We start from the raw sequence: 16494 nt of genomic DNA, 5'->3' as shown, positions 1-16494 counted from the left end.
ATGCAGATTGTTTTTTGCTAAGTATTCTTTTGGTATGTGGTTTTTGTGCTTTCCTGTTGTGGGCTTTTGCTGTATTTTTGGTGTGGATTTGTTCTATGTTTTGTGTGGCTTTTCCCTTATGCACTGATGAGCTGCCAAAATAGTAACAACCGGTTCCCTCCTTCACGAGGGGGTCGTGCCCCATCCAACCCCCCATGTTTTTTGACACCCCCCCGGGACCCCTGACCCATCCCCCCCTTTCCCTGTCCCCTGACTGCCCTTTGCAGCCCCATTCAACCCCTCCTCTCATTCTTGATGGCCCCCCGGGACCCCTGCCCCATCCAACCACCCCTTCTCTCTGTCCCTGAGTGCCCCCATCACTTCATCCAACCCCTGCTCCTTCCTGATTGCCCCCCGGGATCCTTGCCCCCATTCAATGCCCCTGTTCCCTGCCCTCTGACCGCCCTGACCCCTATCCACCCCCCCACAACCAAACAAATACCCCCTCCCTGCTCCCTGCCCCCTTACCACACTGCCTGGGGCCGGAGCTGTGGGGCCCGACTCCCCGGGCCAGGCCGGCACCGGGGCTAGAGCCGCGGGCCCCGACTCCTCGGGTCGGGCTGGCACCGGGGCCGGAGCCGCTCTGCCGGCACCAGGGCCGGAGCCTCGGGTCCAGAGCTGGGCTGGGTCCGAGCCGTGCAGCCGGAACCAGCCCGAGCCAGGGGTGCTTGGCTGGGGCACTCGGCCGGGGCCAGGGGGAGCCGTCCCGCCCGCACCCGGCTTACCTGCCTGTTGCTGCTGCTGCTGCTTTTTTCAGGCTTCCCGTGAACATTTGATTCGCGGGAAGCAGGAGAAGGGGAGGAGAAGGAGGGCGGATGATTCAGGGGAGAGGGGGAGGTGAGCTGTGGCCGGGGGCCGGGCAGACAGCTGCCCGAGCCTTTGTTAAATTTAAAAGCTTTTTAGAACCGGTTGTCCTGGAACAATTCTAATTTTAAATTTAACAACCGGTTCTTGCGAACCGGTGCAAACCGGCTGGAGCTCACCGCTGTGTATATGGCTCTGTGTGCTGTGTGGGTTTGGTTTTTGTTTATGTCTGTGTGGGCCTGTGCAATCTGTGATGTTCTCTTTCTCTCTATTTGTCTCTCTGTTTGTATCTTCATGTGTAAATTCACTGGAACTTTTCAAACTCTCCACAGCTTTGCCAATTTTCACCAGGAATTTTACTCATTAACAAATTCTCACTTGTTCCCTACCAGTTGGTGACCATCGCCCCAGGGGCCTGTCAGTCTCAGGGTCCTGATTTCCCATTGAACCTTCCCCCTTCTATTGGGACTGGGAACTGGCCAACAAAAAAAACCCCACTCAGATTTAGTAAAGGGCCAACAGTCCCCTTACACAAGCTGGGCCTGTGAGGGAGGGAGAGCTCAGTGGTTTGAGTATTGGCCTGCTAAACCCAGGTGTGTGAGCTCAGTCCTTGAGAGGGCCAATTAGGGATCAGGTATAAAAATCTGTCTGTGGATTGGCCCTGCTTTGAGCAGGGGGTTGGACTAGATGACCTCCTGAGGTCCCTTCCAACCCTGGTATTCTATGATAGGGTCACCAATGTTCAGAGAAACCAGCATAAGCTGGTCCCATGGTGTAAGGGTTGGCATGCTGAAATCTGAGTTCAAATCTCAGTGGGACCTTGTGGTAAATCCCTGGAGATCCAAGTGCTTTCCTATCTCCAGCTGTATAAGAATGAGTTGTTTACCTTGTGCTGAGTGACTCATACCCACTGGAGCCAGGTCTTTGGTTGGAATGGGGTCTAGAAGTGGCTATGGTTTGACTGGATGTTTGGGATTTCTGATGCCCACAAGTTTGGCCGTTGTGCTTTCTACCACACTTTTCCTCTTGCCCACATGGCGCTTGAAGAAAGGAGTGTCAGGGCCAGGTTTCATAGTCAGGGAAAGGCAGGAGGGAGGAAGAGTCCCAGGCTGGAGCCCAGCACACCTCTCCTCCTCTGGGTACCTAGGACAGAGGTGGCTGGTTCTGACAGCTCCAAGGGAAGCTTAAAAGCCACAGAGCAACCGAGGGCAGGGCAAGAGGAGAGGAGAACCATGCCTATGCGTGGCCAGCAGACAGCCACAGAGACACCCAGCCAGGCTGCTCCCTGCTCCCTGGCATGCCAAACCCCCACTGAAAACCACCCACAGCCAGCAGCTGATGCTTTGTGGCCAACATCAGAAGATGGTAGGAAAGCAGGGCCAGCCCCCCTGGTGGGGCCTCTTACCATTCCCACTCAAAGTGCTGACTTTGGCAGTGGGGCAGGAGATTTTACCCCAAGAGGCTTTTCCCCAGCTGGCGAGAAGCAGAGAAACACCCAGGCTCCCAAGGTGCTATTTAGCAAGTACCCTCCAGCACAGGGACAGGTGCACACTTGGAAGAGGGAAACTGCTCCACACGCTAGCCTGGGCAGCCGCCCATTTTCTTTGGCAAGTCAGGAAGGGCAAAGGCGAGACTGGAAGCACCTGGGGCTCATGCCCCAGCCTTTGTGACACCCAACCCCCACCTCCTTCCCTGGGCTCTAGCTGAAGGCAGAGCATTGGCCTGAGCGGCCTAGAAGAGGTTCCAGCCCTGAAGGGAACAGGACTATCAGGACAAAGGTAAAACTGCGCAAGCACAACCACGAAGGGACTCGAACCCTCAATCACCTGATCCGAAGTCAGACGCCTTATCCATTAGGCCACGTGGTCACAGGAACAAAAAGCTTTCCAAGCAGTTATTTGGAAAAGGCAGACACTGTGTTTCTCAGGTCCTCTGCTGAGTTGGGCCGATACTCTCTGGGTACAAGAAGTCGAGTTCCCAGTGAGATGTGAGACAATTCTCTGGAGCCAGGTACAGGACTTTGACAGGGAGGCTCAGGCATGAGGGATTGGGGTGCAGCGGACAGACCGGCTATCTAGGTGCTTAGATTTGGTCTCACTGAGGAGGAGAAGGAGGAATCCTGCTGACAGGCAGTGGCTGTGGAGAAAAAGTGGGATGTCCAGGCTGCTCAGGTCTCCTTCTTCCAGCTCCTCATCTGGCTGAGCTGCTCCACTGGCCTGGACAAGTCCTCTGCATGCTCAGCAAATAGCTCAAGAGCCATTTCTGCCCAAACCTGTGCTGGCGGGTGAGCTTCTGTCTTCCCTGTCCCACCTGCGCTAGAGCAGACCACTAGATTGAGAGAGACAGTCAACAACTATTAAGGCTAAGATTATATAAAGGGGGTCACAGAATTTGTGACTTTCAGAGATCTCAGTGACATTTTCCACCTCAGCAAGACTGGAGCTGTCGGTCGGTGGGGGCCGCACAGCTATCAGCCACCAGTGTCGGAAGGGGCTCCAACAGGCCCATGCCACCACGGATGGACCCCACAGCTCTCAGCTACTGTGGGTGGATCCCAGAGCTCCCAGCCATGGCGGGTTGTGCCGATCGGGTGTCCGCACTAAGCTCAGCATCAATATGGTGATCCCGGGGAAGCTTGGGCTCCCCAGGTTGCCTAAGGAGGGGTGAACCGGCCCAGGTTGGGAACGGAGCAGGTCAAAACTCCCGTGCTGATCAGTAGTGGGGTCGCGCCTGTGAATAGTTGGTGGAACACGCTCCGCAAGGGACGTGGTTAATTCCCCATCACTGCCCTGTGTAAATCAAGACCGCAGCTCTTGCTGCAAGACACCTGGTGTCCCTGTTCCCCCTTCAGAACCTCTGGTACATGGTGCTTTCCTCCTCCCAGTTCAAGATCCCCATCATGTGGGTGCTCCCATCCAGGATCTCCAGTGGGTGTCTCTGTCCCCCACCCCGTGAATTAGCTCCAGTGTGTGGTTTCCCCTGCCTGCCCCCATCTGGGAACTGTGGGTGTCTCTGTTCCGCTTTTCAAGATCCGTGTTGCAGGGGGGCATCCCTCCCCCCAAGTCAGAATCCCCATCGTGTGGGTGCTCCCATCCCCCCCTCCAGGCTCTGCGGGGGGTGTCTGTATAAAAAGAGACTGTGTCTCACCCAGGCTACACTGCAGGGGCTATTCACAGGTGCAATCCCACTATTGATCAGCACAGGAGTTTTTACCTGCTCCGTTTCCGACATGGGCTGGTTCACCCCTCATTAGACAACCTGGGGACCCCAAGCTTCCCCGGGATCACCATATCGATGCTGAACTGAGTGCGGACACCTGATCAGCACAGCCCTCTGACCAGGCCAGAGAGAGTAGCAGGTTTCCCCTATTGTTTCCTGCTCTTGTGGACACCTGATCGGCACAGCCCCCTGCAGCCTAGAACTCCTGAGCTCAAGCAATCCGCCAGCCGCAGCCTCCCCAGGCGCTGGGATCACAGGCACCGGGATCACAAGCACCAGCCACAGAGCCTGGCTTGTTTTGCAGCTTGGCAGCTGGAGCTTTAAACTCTGCTTGTGAGCTCTGTGCCTGGGCCAGACGAGGACAGCCTGGGACTGGGAAATGCTCCTGCTCCCCCCGCCCCTGTCTCATGTCGAGCTGCAGGCGCCGCTGTCCTGCCAGGTAAGATCCCAGATGTTTCAGTGCCTCTTTCCCCCACCCAGGTGTCCGGGTACCTCTGCCCCCCATACAGAATCCTGGGTGTGTGGGTGTCCATCCCTCTGCAGAGGATCCCGGAGTGTGGATGCCTTTGTCCCCCCCCCACAAGATCCTAGGTGTGTGGGTGCCACTCTCCCACCCTAGAAGATCTCTGGTGGGTGGGTCCCCAGGGTGTGAGTGCTCCCATCCCCCGATACAGGCTGGGGGGGGGTATAACTGGCTCTCCCTGTCCTGCCCAGGCGGTGCTACAGCAGCTGTTCACAGGGGCAGCAACCCCACTGTCAACCTGCAGCTTTAACCTGCTCCAGGGGTGACCTACTTCACCCTCCTTTGGGAGCCCTGGGACCCCGAACTTCCCAGAATCACCTGATTGATGCCGAGCTTAGCACAGACACCGGCTCAGCATGGCAGGGAGCTGCCCTGAGCCCTGACAATCAGCTTCCCTCCGCCTCCTGCTGCACAGCGAGGATCCCACGCGAGAGGCTTCGTGCCCAGTTTGTTCAGGAGCGTCCCAGGCTCCAGCTGTAAACTCTGCTGGTCAGTTCTAATCTTTGGCCACACGGGGGCGGCACTAACGGTCCCATCTAAACGCTGTTTGCGATCGACCCTTCGGATCGCAGATTGTAACCCGCGGGCAGATCTCTGAGTGCAGCCAAATCCTTCCCCAAACTGAACATTGAAGCAGCAGCTCCCGTTGGAAAGATCAAAATTTTGCCTTTAAAAACAAGGAAAATGTCTACAGCGAGAGACTGAAGAAGCTCAATTGATTTCATTGACTGGAGGTTAAGAGGCGATTTAATCACTGGTTTAAATACGTTTTACAAATTCCCAGAGGGGGGGATATGTGATTTAAAGGGTTCTTTAATTCACCAGACAAAGATTGAACAAAGCCCCATTGGCTCGCAGTCGATGTCAGAAAATCCCAACTGGAAATGACCATTTTTTAACCGTGAGGCTAATTATCTAGTGGAACAAGCTCCGCAAGGGAGGTGGTGAATTCATCATCACTTGCAGTTTGTAAATCAAGACACCTGGTGTGTGGGTGTCCCTGTTCTGCGTTTCGGGATCCCTGGTACATGGTGCCTCCCTCCCACCAGTTCAGGATCCCCACAATGGGTGCTCCCATCCCCCCCTACAGTCTCTGCGGGGGAGGGGGAGTGTATAAAAAGAGACCGTGTCTCAATCTCTTGCCCAGGCTATGCTGCAGGGGCTACTCACAGGCGCGATCCCACTATTGATCGGCATGGGAGTTTTGACCTGCTCCGTTTCCGACCTGGGCTAGTTCACCCCTCCTTAGGCAACCTGGGGACCCCAAGGTCCCCATGGATCACCATATTGATGTCAAACGTACTGTGGAAACCGGATCGGCACAGCCCCCTGACCAGGCCAGAAAGAGCAGCAGGTTTCCCCTATTGTTTCCCGCTCTTGTTTTCTTGACTACTTTCTCCTCTGCACCAACTTGCTCTTTTGCTTTGTGAGCCTGGCTAGCTCAGTTGGCAGAGCGTCAGACTTTTAATCTGAGAGTCCAGGCTTCAAGTCTCTTATCAGATGATAAACTACTCACTGAGATCATAAACTGTCTTTCTCACATCTTCTTTGATGTTACTTTTTCTCTTCAGGATTTTCCCTTTCCTCGGAAGGGCCTTTTTGTGTGTGGGTTTGAAGGGGCAACTTCCTGACAGCCCCTCTGTCCTTGCAGATTGGAGGAATAAAGGCCTCTGGGCATAGAGCATGTTCCTTCCCTGCACACACACACATACAAACACACAGAATATCCCTAAGGAATTAGAATCACCTGCTGCCTTCCCCTGTCCTGCTGGATCCCCAAATGAAGATGCTCTTCAGCCTAAACCCAGGTCCCCTCTTTTCCCAGTGACCCTCAATCCCAACCCTCAGTCCCTCCTATGCTCACTGCTCCTCAGTCCCAACCAGAGCCTGCTCCTCTTCACCCTTCTCCTCTGTCCCAACCCACAGCCCCCTCCTATTCCCAGTGCCCCTCAATCCCAACCCACGGCTCCCTCCTTCCCTCCAGCAGCAGGTGCTTCAGACCCCTCAGGAAGATTTTCTTGCAAGGTTTCGTGTATGAGTCTGCATGTGAATTTTACAGTATGTTGGAAATAGGTTGGGTTGCTTGCCGAAATGATCACTTGTGGCTGGTGTTGGATTCCCAGTCTCCATGTTACAGGGGCAGGAGAAATAAAGGTTTGTTATCCTTGTTGTGTGAATCGAGGGCAGCACAACTGTGCTTGGCAGACCCTGATTGAGGGACTCACCCTCAATTCAATAGCACTTGCTAGGCAGGGGACAGGGGTTCCAAAGCCAAGTGGGTCAGGGTCTGGGTCCCAATACTAAAATGTAGGTGTTAGACCAACGTTAGGACAGGGGGGCTGTGGAGAGATGAGTGAGTCCCTAGACAACATAGTGAGTACGGTGCCTTCTTATTTTCCCCCTTTTCCACCCAGGATGGCAGGTGAACTCTACAGAGGCACCTCTGGGCTTGCACTGACTAAGGACAACAGCTGTGAGTGGGGTGCAGAGAGGGGATGGCTCATGTTAAAGGACTTTTGGTTGCTGGACTTACGAACCGTAGGGAGAAAGACACTGCCCAGCTTATCTGGGGGGGTGGGTCTTTCCCTCGTGGTTTATGTTTATGTGTTGGGGCTGCTGACATGACTTCTGCTAACCCTGGGCTTACATTGCAGTGTAGACATATCCTGAGAGGGCATCTATACTGTGACAAAATCCTGCTGGCCTGGATGGTCTGATTTGGGCTCCTGGGGCTCAGGTTGTGGAGCTAAAAACTACAGCGTAGGCATCTGGGCTCAGACTGGAGCCCAGGCTCGGAGACCCTCACCCCTCGTGGGGTCTCGGAGGCTGGGCTGAAGCCCAAGTGTCTATGCTGTAATTTTATAACCCTGCAGCACAAGCCTCACAAGCCTGAATCAACTGACCCAGGGTTTGAGAATAGTGACTTGGGTGTGTTAATGGCAGTGTAGACATAATGCTAGGCTATGTCCACACTGCAATGAAACACCCACGGCTGCCCCGTGCCAGTGCAGGCTCCCAGGCTAGGGCCGTGGGGTGGTACATTTGCAGCGTAGACATCTCGGCTCAGGCTCAATACCGGGCTCTGGGAGCCCTCAAGGTTGGGAGGGAGTTTAGCAAGCAAACAAGGTAAAATGGCAGTGGAGTATTACCCTGGACTCAATGGCATTTCTCCATTGGTCTGTCTGCTTTGGGGCAGGGACAATAACACGTCCTGGTGCATTCGTTATTTCAAAGGGCGGTTTAGGATTTTCATTCTCACACACGGTGCACAAAGCAGGACTCAACCCTCCGTGTAAACTAAATGAGCTGCCCACAGGTTCTGGCAGCCACAACAAGCCATTCAGTGTGAGAGCCCAGATCTGCCCCTGTCCCAGAGGAAGCAGGATCATCTGTGACAGGCTGGACCACTGACCTATCAGCTCTTAACTCCCAAACTTTCAGTAAGTCTGTTATCAGTGCCTGTGAGTATATTTTAAACAACCATACTGCGCTGGACCAAAGAGCTCTGTGTTTTGTCCTCCCACAGTAGCCAATACCAGGTTGCCCAAGAGTTAGTCAACAAAGCACCACTAGGAATTGAACCCAGGATCTCCTGTTTACAAGACAGGTGCTTTAACCAGCTAAGCCATGGTGCCTGCCTGTGGCAACAACACAGTGTCTGCCCACACCTGACTCCCTGCCATCCCCACTGGGGCCTAAAAAGCTTTGCTTCTGTTTGGATTCTGCAAAGCAGAGGAGCAGGTGAGGTTTTCCTTGCAAGGTGTGTGTGTGTGTGTGTGTGTGTGTAAATCTTTGGCCAGGTCTGCACTACAAAGTTATTTCAGCCCTCGCTCGGCAGCTTGTGGCTGGTGCACACACTGCAATGCCACGTCTGGTGACAAAATTGCCCTGTTTTGGTGACAAAATAAAACCACCTCGACGAGAGGCCTAGAGCTTTGTGCAGCAAACTTAAAGTGACAAATTGTCAGTGTAAATGCTGCTGGTCATTATATCACCATAACTGGTCTCCCCCAGTATCCCACAATGCCCGCCGTGAACTCACCTGCCCTGCATTCCTGCTACAGAGGCTGGGCCCCTCCCCTTTCATAGCTCCAGAAAGTTCTGACAGCTGAACTGCTATCTACACTGGGATTAGGTTGATAGAACTGCATTGCCAGCCTGGTGTAATTACACCAACCTAATTTCATAGTGTAGACCTGTCCAAAGAATCACACACACACCTGGGGAGCAAAACTTCATCTGCTCCTCTGCTTTACAGAAGCCAAACACGAGCAACACTTGTCAGGGCCCAGTGGGGATTGGCAGAGAGTCAGGTGTGGGCAAACACGCTGCTTTAAGTAACAGCAGGTACCATGGCTTGGCTGGTTAAAGCACATGTTTTGTAAAGAAGAGATCCTGGGTTCAACTCCCGGTGGTACCTTAAGGAGTGGCTTTTGGGGCACCTGGTATTGGCTACTGTCAGAAGACAAGATTCAGAGCTGGAAGGACCTATGGTTTAAATTACACTCGCAGGCACTGATAAAGAATTACTGAAAGTTTGGGTGTTAAGAGCTGATAGGTCAGTGGTCCAGTACCCTCAATGTGGTTTTAGCTGGAAACACACCTGGAGAACAAAGACTGAACTGAACTGATTCAGAAATCAGAAGAGAATAATAACAATAATACTTTCAAACCAAAGTCCCCAACCAGACTAGTATTGGTTTTTCAGTTTGGGGAATTTTGTTTTCTCAGTCAGACCTTGCCAAGGGAAGCAGGGAGAAAATGTTTGAGTTGCCTCCTTCAGAACAGCTTGGCCTAGACACTAGCTCTGGTTCACTGCTCTGGCCTTGCTCGGGTTGAGGGTATTTTAATAATTTGGGCAGGTCCCAGGGTGTTTGGAGGAGATGACGAGGATGTTACCTTTTGAGATATAAATTAAGAAATACAGTACTAGAGAATTTTTCTTTTTTTAAGAAATCTGGGATTTAGACATTTTATTTAAAGAAAGGGAGTTCTGAGTTTCTGAGAAGGTTTTTGTTTGCAAGAAGCAACATCATATCAAACAGGGACATGGTTGTCTACAAAGGAGGAGTAATGACTAAATGCGTCCAATAAGGATGGGATTGGAACCCATGCATACAGAGCACAATGGACTAGCAATTCATCACCTTAACCACTCAGCCACCTCATCAGAACTATCAATGAAAAGACAGGAGGAGAAATCTAATGTCAGCAGAGAGAGGGACAATAAGGAATTTTTATATACTAAGTGGAAGCTGGGGGAAAGACTTCAGGAACAGACCGTGTATGCACAGACACACCTACTCTGCCTAGGTATGCAGCATGATGGAGCCACTTTCCCAAAATGACCAGTTTTGGCTGGTGGCGGGTTACAAATCACTTTAGGATTGAGTGGAATGAAATGTTATTATCCTTCCTGCATGAGTGAAGGGCAGCAGAACATACCTAGTCAGTCTGGATGGAGGGGTGGGTGGGTGAGGAATAGCTTTTATTGGACTTTGTAGAAGTGATTGAGAACGTCATCCTAAAACAGTGGTCCCCAAACATTTCACACTGTGCCCTCTTAGCCAGTTGGGGGAGGGCAAAACCAGAGCTTGAGGGATTCAGCCCTGGGTGGTGGAGCTCAGACTTTTGGCTTCAGCCCCAGGCACTAACAAGTCTAATGCCAGCCTTGGTGACCCCCATTAAAACAGGGTTATGACCCACTTTGGGGTCCTGACCCATAGCTTGAGAACCACTGCTCTATGCTGAGGGGAGAGAGTTTTCATGTGGGTGCAGTTAATCCACTTCCCCACGAGGTGGCAGCTATGTCAGTGGGAGAAGCTATATCGGTGGGTGTGCAAGCTGTGGTGTTTACCACATTTAAGAAGTTTAATCAAACCCCATTTTTAAAACCACTTCTGGTGTGGGAATGGCAAAGGATCTCGAGGAAGCAGGGTCTGTCCTTCAAAGTCTTGGAGCTCATGAGTCCATGGTCATGGGGGTATAGCTTAGTGGTACAGTGCTTGATGGTAGATCAAGTGGTCTTTGATTCAAGCCCCCTATGTTCTCTTATAACCTTCTTTTTTAAAAAAAAAAAAAGGAAAACATTTTCATCCGAAGAAGTGGGTATTCACCCACGAAAGCTCATGCTGCAAAAACGTCTGTTAGTCTATAACAGGGGTCTCAAACATGCGGCCCGCAGGCCGCATGCGGCCCGCGGAGCTCTTCCCTGCGGCCCGCGGAGCTCCCCAGGGGAGCTCCGCAGGGGCCCCCAAGAGAAAAGCGGAGGCTCCCGCCTCCGCCCCTCTCCTGGAGCCTCGGCGCATAGAGCGCCGAGTCTCCGTCCGAGCGCCTGAGCCCCGCCCCGATCCGAGCCGCGTGGGGAGGGGGCGGGGCTGGGAGCTCTGGGCTGAGCGCTGCGCTCGGCGTGGAGCTCCCAGCCCCGCCCCCTCACCACGCGGCTCTGAGCGGGACCGCCGGAGACGCGCTCGGGTAAGGGGGGGGGGAAAGCGGGACCGGCCGGGCCGGGCCGGGCCGGGCCGGGGCGGGGCGGGGCGGGAAGGGAAGCGCTCAGGGCTGGGGCAGAGGATTAGGGTGCGGGGGGATGAGGGGTTCATGATGTGGGGGCGCTCAGGGCTGGGGCAGAGGATTAGGGTGTGGGGGGATGAGGGCTCTGGCTGGGGCTGAGGATTAGGGTGCAGGTCCTAGTGCCTGCCCTCCACCAGTACTGGCAAGGCAGGCTTCCCTTACCCTGAGCCTCTCCAACCCCAAACCCTCAGCCCCAGCCAGAGCCCTCATTCCCCCCGCACCCTAATCCTCAGCCCCAGCCCTGAGCACCCCCACATCATGAACCCCTCATCCCCCTGCACCCTAATCCTCAGCCCCAGCCAGAGCCCTCATCCCCCCACACCCTAATCCTCTGCCCCAGCCCTGAGCGCCCCCACATCATGAACCCCTCATCCCCCGCACCCTAATCCTCTGCCCCAGCCCTGAGCGCCCCCACATCATGAATCCCTCATCCACAGCCCTCACCCCACACTCCAAACCTCTTCCCTAGCCCTGAGCCCCCTCGCATCATGAACCCCTCATCCACAGCCCTCACCCCACAGCCCAACCCTCTTCCCTAGCCCTGAGCCCCTCTCATCATGAACCCCTCATCCACAGCCCTCACCCCACAGCCCAACCCTCTTCCCTAGCCCTGAGCCCCCTCGCATCATGAACCCCTCATCCACAGCCCTCACCCCACAGCCCAACCCTCTTCCCTAGCCCTGAGCCCCCTCGCATCATGAACCCCTCATCCACAGCCCTCACCCCACAGCCCAACCCTCTTCCCTAGCCCTGAGCCCCCTCGCATCATGAACCCCTCATCCACAGCCCTCACCCCACAGCCCAACCCTCTTCCCTAGCCCTGAGCCCCCTCGCATCATGAACCCCTCATCCACAGCCCTCACCCCACAGCCCAACCCTCTTCCCTAGCCCTGAGCCCCCTCCTGCATCATGTACCCCTCGCCCTCAGCCCCACAGCCCTCACCCCTGCACTCCCTCCTATCCCCAAACTCCGTCCCAAAGCCTGCACCCCCACCCCCTGCCGCAGCTTGGAGCCTGCATCGAGCACAGAGCCTGCATCCAGACCCCCTCCCCCACCCAAACTCCCTCCCAGAGCCTTAGGCAGTAAATCTAAGTGCGTGTTTTGTCCTTTGAGTGAGGTGCATTACTGAGTGTATATATTTATTAAAACTGCGCGCGCTTAGGGGAGGAGGTGGAGAAGAGACAGGGCAGGGGCGGGGCCTCATGGAAGGGGTGGGGCCAGGGGCAGCAAGGGGGCGTGTCAGTGATGCGGCCCTCGGGCCAATGCACTAGTCCTCATGCGGCCCTCGGGGTCATTTGAGTTTGAGACCCCTGGTCTATAAGGTGCCACAGGATTCTTTGCTGCATTTTCATTTCCATTCTTCATTATGTTCAGGAGCTCCACTATACAGGGGTGCTTGATATGGATGTAAACACTCAACATTTCACTGTCCAAATGCACAAAAACCTAGCAAAGCTGTCCATCAGCTAAAATCAGTTTCAATCCTCTGTCAATTTATATTTTCATCAATTAAAAAAGGTATCATATGAATGTACATTTGCAGATCCCTCTTCTCCAGGAGCTATGTTGTGCAGAAGAACAAGAGCCACATCCAGCTACAGTTCAGGAGTCTGATGACCAAAGAGCCAATAAATGTTCTGAGGGCTGGAGAAAAATGCCTTCTAGGGAGCTATTGAACGAGCTCAACCTGTTTCGCTTATCAAAAGAAGATTGAAAGGTGACTTCATTGAAGTGTTGAAGGGCTTTCATTGAGAGAATAGATTGGGTATTAATGGGCTCTTGAATCTAGCAGAGAAAGGCATAACAAGACCCAGTGGCTGGAAGGTGAAAAGAGACAAATTCATATTACAACTAAGGCACAAATATTCAACAGCCAGGATGATTCACCACAGGAACAATCTACCAAGGAAAGTGGTGGATTCGCCATCTCCTGATGTCATTTCATGAAGACTAGATGCCTTTCTGGAATGTGTTTGCCCCAAAAGTAGCTCTTGTGTCATACAGGAGGCCTGTGATATGCAGGGGGTCAGATTAGATGCTCTAATGGTCTCTTCTGGCCATAAAGTCGACTAATTTCTGAAAAACTGAGTGTAGCATTGGGAGCAGCGTCTGATGTTTTCCTGTCTAGCCGGCTTGCTGCCTAGAACGAACGCTCCTTGAGTGGGGTGATCCACAGGGAGTAGCTCAAACCTCCAAAGTGCCTGGCCAGGGGCAGGACATTAGCACAGCAAGGGAGGGGTGTGGCAGTGACATCACAAAGGCCTTTTGCAGCACCTCAGACTATTGGTCAAAGGTGGTGGGGAGGTGGTGACCTCACAGAGAGATGCTGACATCAGCCAGGCAGGACAGGGGCGAGGGGCCAGGGAAACCTCAGAGACCCTGTGGCTTTGCTTCAGCAAGTCTCCTTCTCCAGGTCTCTCTTTGAGGACTGAGAGAGTATTCGGGTTCACGGACGTGAGCGCCAGGAGGAACCTTTTTCGAGTTTTCTCCTTCCCTTTTAGTGATTTTACTAGAAAACAGCCGTCCCTGTTTAGAAGGTAAGAGCCTCCTCGAGGTTTGAAACCTGTTCAGTCTGATCCATCTGGTGACAGTTGAATTCTAGGCATGGAAAACACGAGCTTAAGGAGGCAGAATTTTATTCTGCACCTGGGATTTTGTCCCTTAAAATCACTGGGGATATTAGGGTTTGTCCTTTTTGTTTCACCTTTTCCTCCATCCCTCCCTCCTTTCTCTTCATCTCTTGCTTCTTTTGTCCTTTCTCCTGTTCCCCTCCCAAAACCAGGAGCAGTGTCGGGGTGTGTTTTGGGGATGGGGCAGAAGAGGGGGATAGGCGGCATCGGGGGAGGGGTAGCTCGGGGGTGAGTTTGGGGGCGGGGGTATAGAGGGGGATGGGCGGCACTGGGGTAGGGGGAGCTCGGGGGGGTGTTGGGGGTGGGGGAGGAGGGGGATGGGAGGCACTGGGGGAGGGGGAGCTCGGGGGGGTGTTGTGGGCGGGGGAGGAGGGGGATGGGCGGCAGTGGGGGAGGGGGAGCTCGGGGAGGTGTTTGGGGGTGGGGGCAGAGAGGGGGATTGGGCGGCACTGGGGGAGGGGAGCTCGGGGAGGGTTGGGGGCGGGGGCAGAGAGGGGGAGGGGCGGCACTGGGGGAGGGGGAGCTCGGGGGGTGTTGGGGGCAGGGGCAGAGAGGGGGAGGGGAGGCAGTGGTGGAGGGGGAGCTCGGGGGGGGTTGGGGGCATGGGCAGAGACGGGGAGGGGCGGCACTGGGGGAGGGGGAGCTCGGGGGGGGTTGGGGGCGGAGGCAGAGAGGGGGATGGGCGGCACTGGGGGAGGGGGAGCTCGGGGGGGTTCGGGGCGGGGCAGAGAGGTGGAGGGGACGCCCTGGGGGAGGGGGCGATCGAGGGGGTGTTGGGGGCGGGGGCAGAGAGGGGGAGGGGCGGCACTGGGGAAGGGGGAGCTCGGGGTGGGGTTGGGGGCGGGGGCAGAGAGGGGGATGGGCGGCACTGGGGGAGGGGGAGCTCGGGTGGGGTTGGGGGCGGGGCAGAGAGGGGGAGGGGGGGCACTGGGGGAGGGGAGCTCGAGGGGGTGTTGGGGGCGGGGGCAGAGAGGGGGAAGGGCCGCACTGGGGGAGGGGGCGCTCGGGGGGGTGTTGGGGGTGGGGGAAGAGAGGGGGAGGGGCGGCAGTGGGGGAGGGGGAGCTCGGGGGGGTGTTTGGGGGTGGGGGCAGGCAGAGAGGGGGAGGGGCGGCAGTGGGGGAGGGGGAGCTCGGGGGGGGGTTGGGCACGGGGGCAGAAGAGGGGGATAGGCGGCATCGGGGGAGGGGTAGCTCGGGGGTGTGTTTGGGGGCGGGGGGTAGAGAGGGGGATGGGCGGCACTGGGGAAGGGGGAGCTCGGGGGGGTGTTGGGGGTGGGGCAGGAGGGGGATGGGAGGCACTGGGGGAGGGGGAGCTCGGGGGGGTGTTGGGGGCGGGGGAGGAGGGGGATGGGCGGCAGTGGGGGAGGGGGAGCTCGGGGAGGTGTTTGGGGGTGGGGGCAGAGAGGGGGATGGGCGGCACTGGGGGAGGGGAGCTCGGGGAGGGTTGGGGGCGGGGGCAGAGAGGGGGAGGGGCGGCACTGGGGGAGGGGGAGCTCGGGGGGGTGTTGGGGGCGGGGGCAGAGAGGGGGAGGGGCGGCAGTGGTGGAGGGGGAGCTCGGGGGGGGTTGGGGGCATGGGCAGAGACGGGGAGGGGCGGCACTGGGGGAGGGGGAGCTCGGGGGGGGTTGGGGGGGGGGCAGAGAGGGGGAGGGGCGGCACTGGGGGAGGGGGAGCTCGGGGGGGTTGGGGGCGGGGCAGAGAGGGGGAGGGGCGGCACTGGGGGAGGGGGCGCTCGAGGGGGTGTTGGGGGCGGGGGCAGAGAGGGGGAGGGGCGGCACTGGGGGAGGGGGAGCTCGGGGGGGGTTGGGGGCGGGGGCAGAGAGGGGGATGGGCGGCACTGGGGGAGGGGGAGCTCGGGGGGGTTGGGGGCGGGGCAGAGAGGGGGAGGGGCGGCACTGGGGGAGGGGGAGCTCGAGGGGGTGTTGGGGGCGGGGGCAGAGAGGGGGATGGGCGGCAGACGGGGACGGGGCGCTCGGGGGGGTGTTGGGGGTGGGGGAAAGAGAGGGGGAGTGGCGGCAGTGGGGGAGGGGGAGCTCGGGGGGGGTGTTGGGGGTGGGGTCAGAGAGGGGGAGGGGCGGCAGTGGGGGAGGGGGAGCTCGGGGGGGTGTTGGGGGTGGGGGAAGAGAGGGGGAGGGGCGGCAGTGGGGGAGGGGGAGCTCGGGGAGGTGTTTGGGTGTTGGGGAAGACTGTGGTACGGGCTCCACTGGGGGAGGGGGAGCTCGGGGGGGTGTTGGGGGCAGGGGCAGAGAGGGGGAGGGGCGGCACTGGGGGAGGGGGAGCTCGGGGGGGTGTTGGGGGTGGGGGAAGAGAGGGGGAGGGGCGGCAGTGGGGGAGGGGGAGCTCGGGGAGGTGTTTGGGGGGCGGGGCAGAGAGTGGGATGGGCGGCACTGGGGGAGGGGGAGCTCGGGGGGGTTGGGGGCGGGGCAGAGAGTGGGATGGGCGGCACTGGGGGAGGGGGAGCTCGGGGGGGTGTTGGGGGCGGGGGCAGAGAGGGGGATGGGCGGCACTGGGGTAGGGGGAGCTCGGGGGGGTGTTGGGGGTGGGGGCAGACAGGGGGAGGGGCGGCACTGGGGGAGGGGGAGCTCGGGGGGGGTTGGGGGCGGGGGCAGAGAGGGGGTGGGGCGGCACTGGGGGAGGGGGAGCTCGGGGGGGTGTTGGGGGCGGGGGAAGAGAGGGGGAGGGGCGGCACTGGGGGAGGGGGAGCTCGG

General features: G+C 57.2%; 2 non-coding genes across 2 annotated transcripts; both read right to left on the bottom strand.

The window, feature by feature from the left end:
• Positions 1-2638: 2638 nt before the first annotated feature.
• TRNAR-UCG lies at positions 2639-2711 on the bottom strand. Its single transcript has one exon. It is a non-coding gene; the product is annotated as a tRNA-Arg (tRNA).
• Positions 2712-8146: 5435 nt separating this feature from the next.
• TRNAT-UGU lies at positions 8147-8220 on the bottom strand. The gene has a single exon. It is a non-coding gene; the product is annotated as a tRNA-Thr (tRNA).
• Positions 8221-16494: the final 8274 nt, after the last annotated feature.

The sequence above is a fragment of the Mauremys mutica genome, unplaced genomic scaffold, assembly GCF_020497125.1.
Source record: "Mauremys mutica isolate MM-2020 ecotype Southern unplaced genomic scaffold, ASM2049712v1 Super-Scaffold_100270, whole genome shotgun sequence".
In the NCBI taxonomy this organism is placed as follows: Eukaryota; Metazoa; Chordata; order Testudines; family Geoemydidae; genus Mauremys; species Mauremys mutica.
The sequence above is the reverse complement of the archived record's forward strand: the minus strand, read 5'-3'. Positions and strand labels throughout refer to the sequence as shown.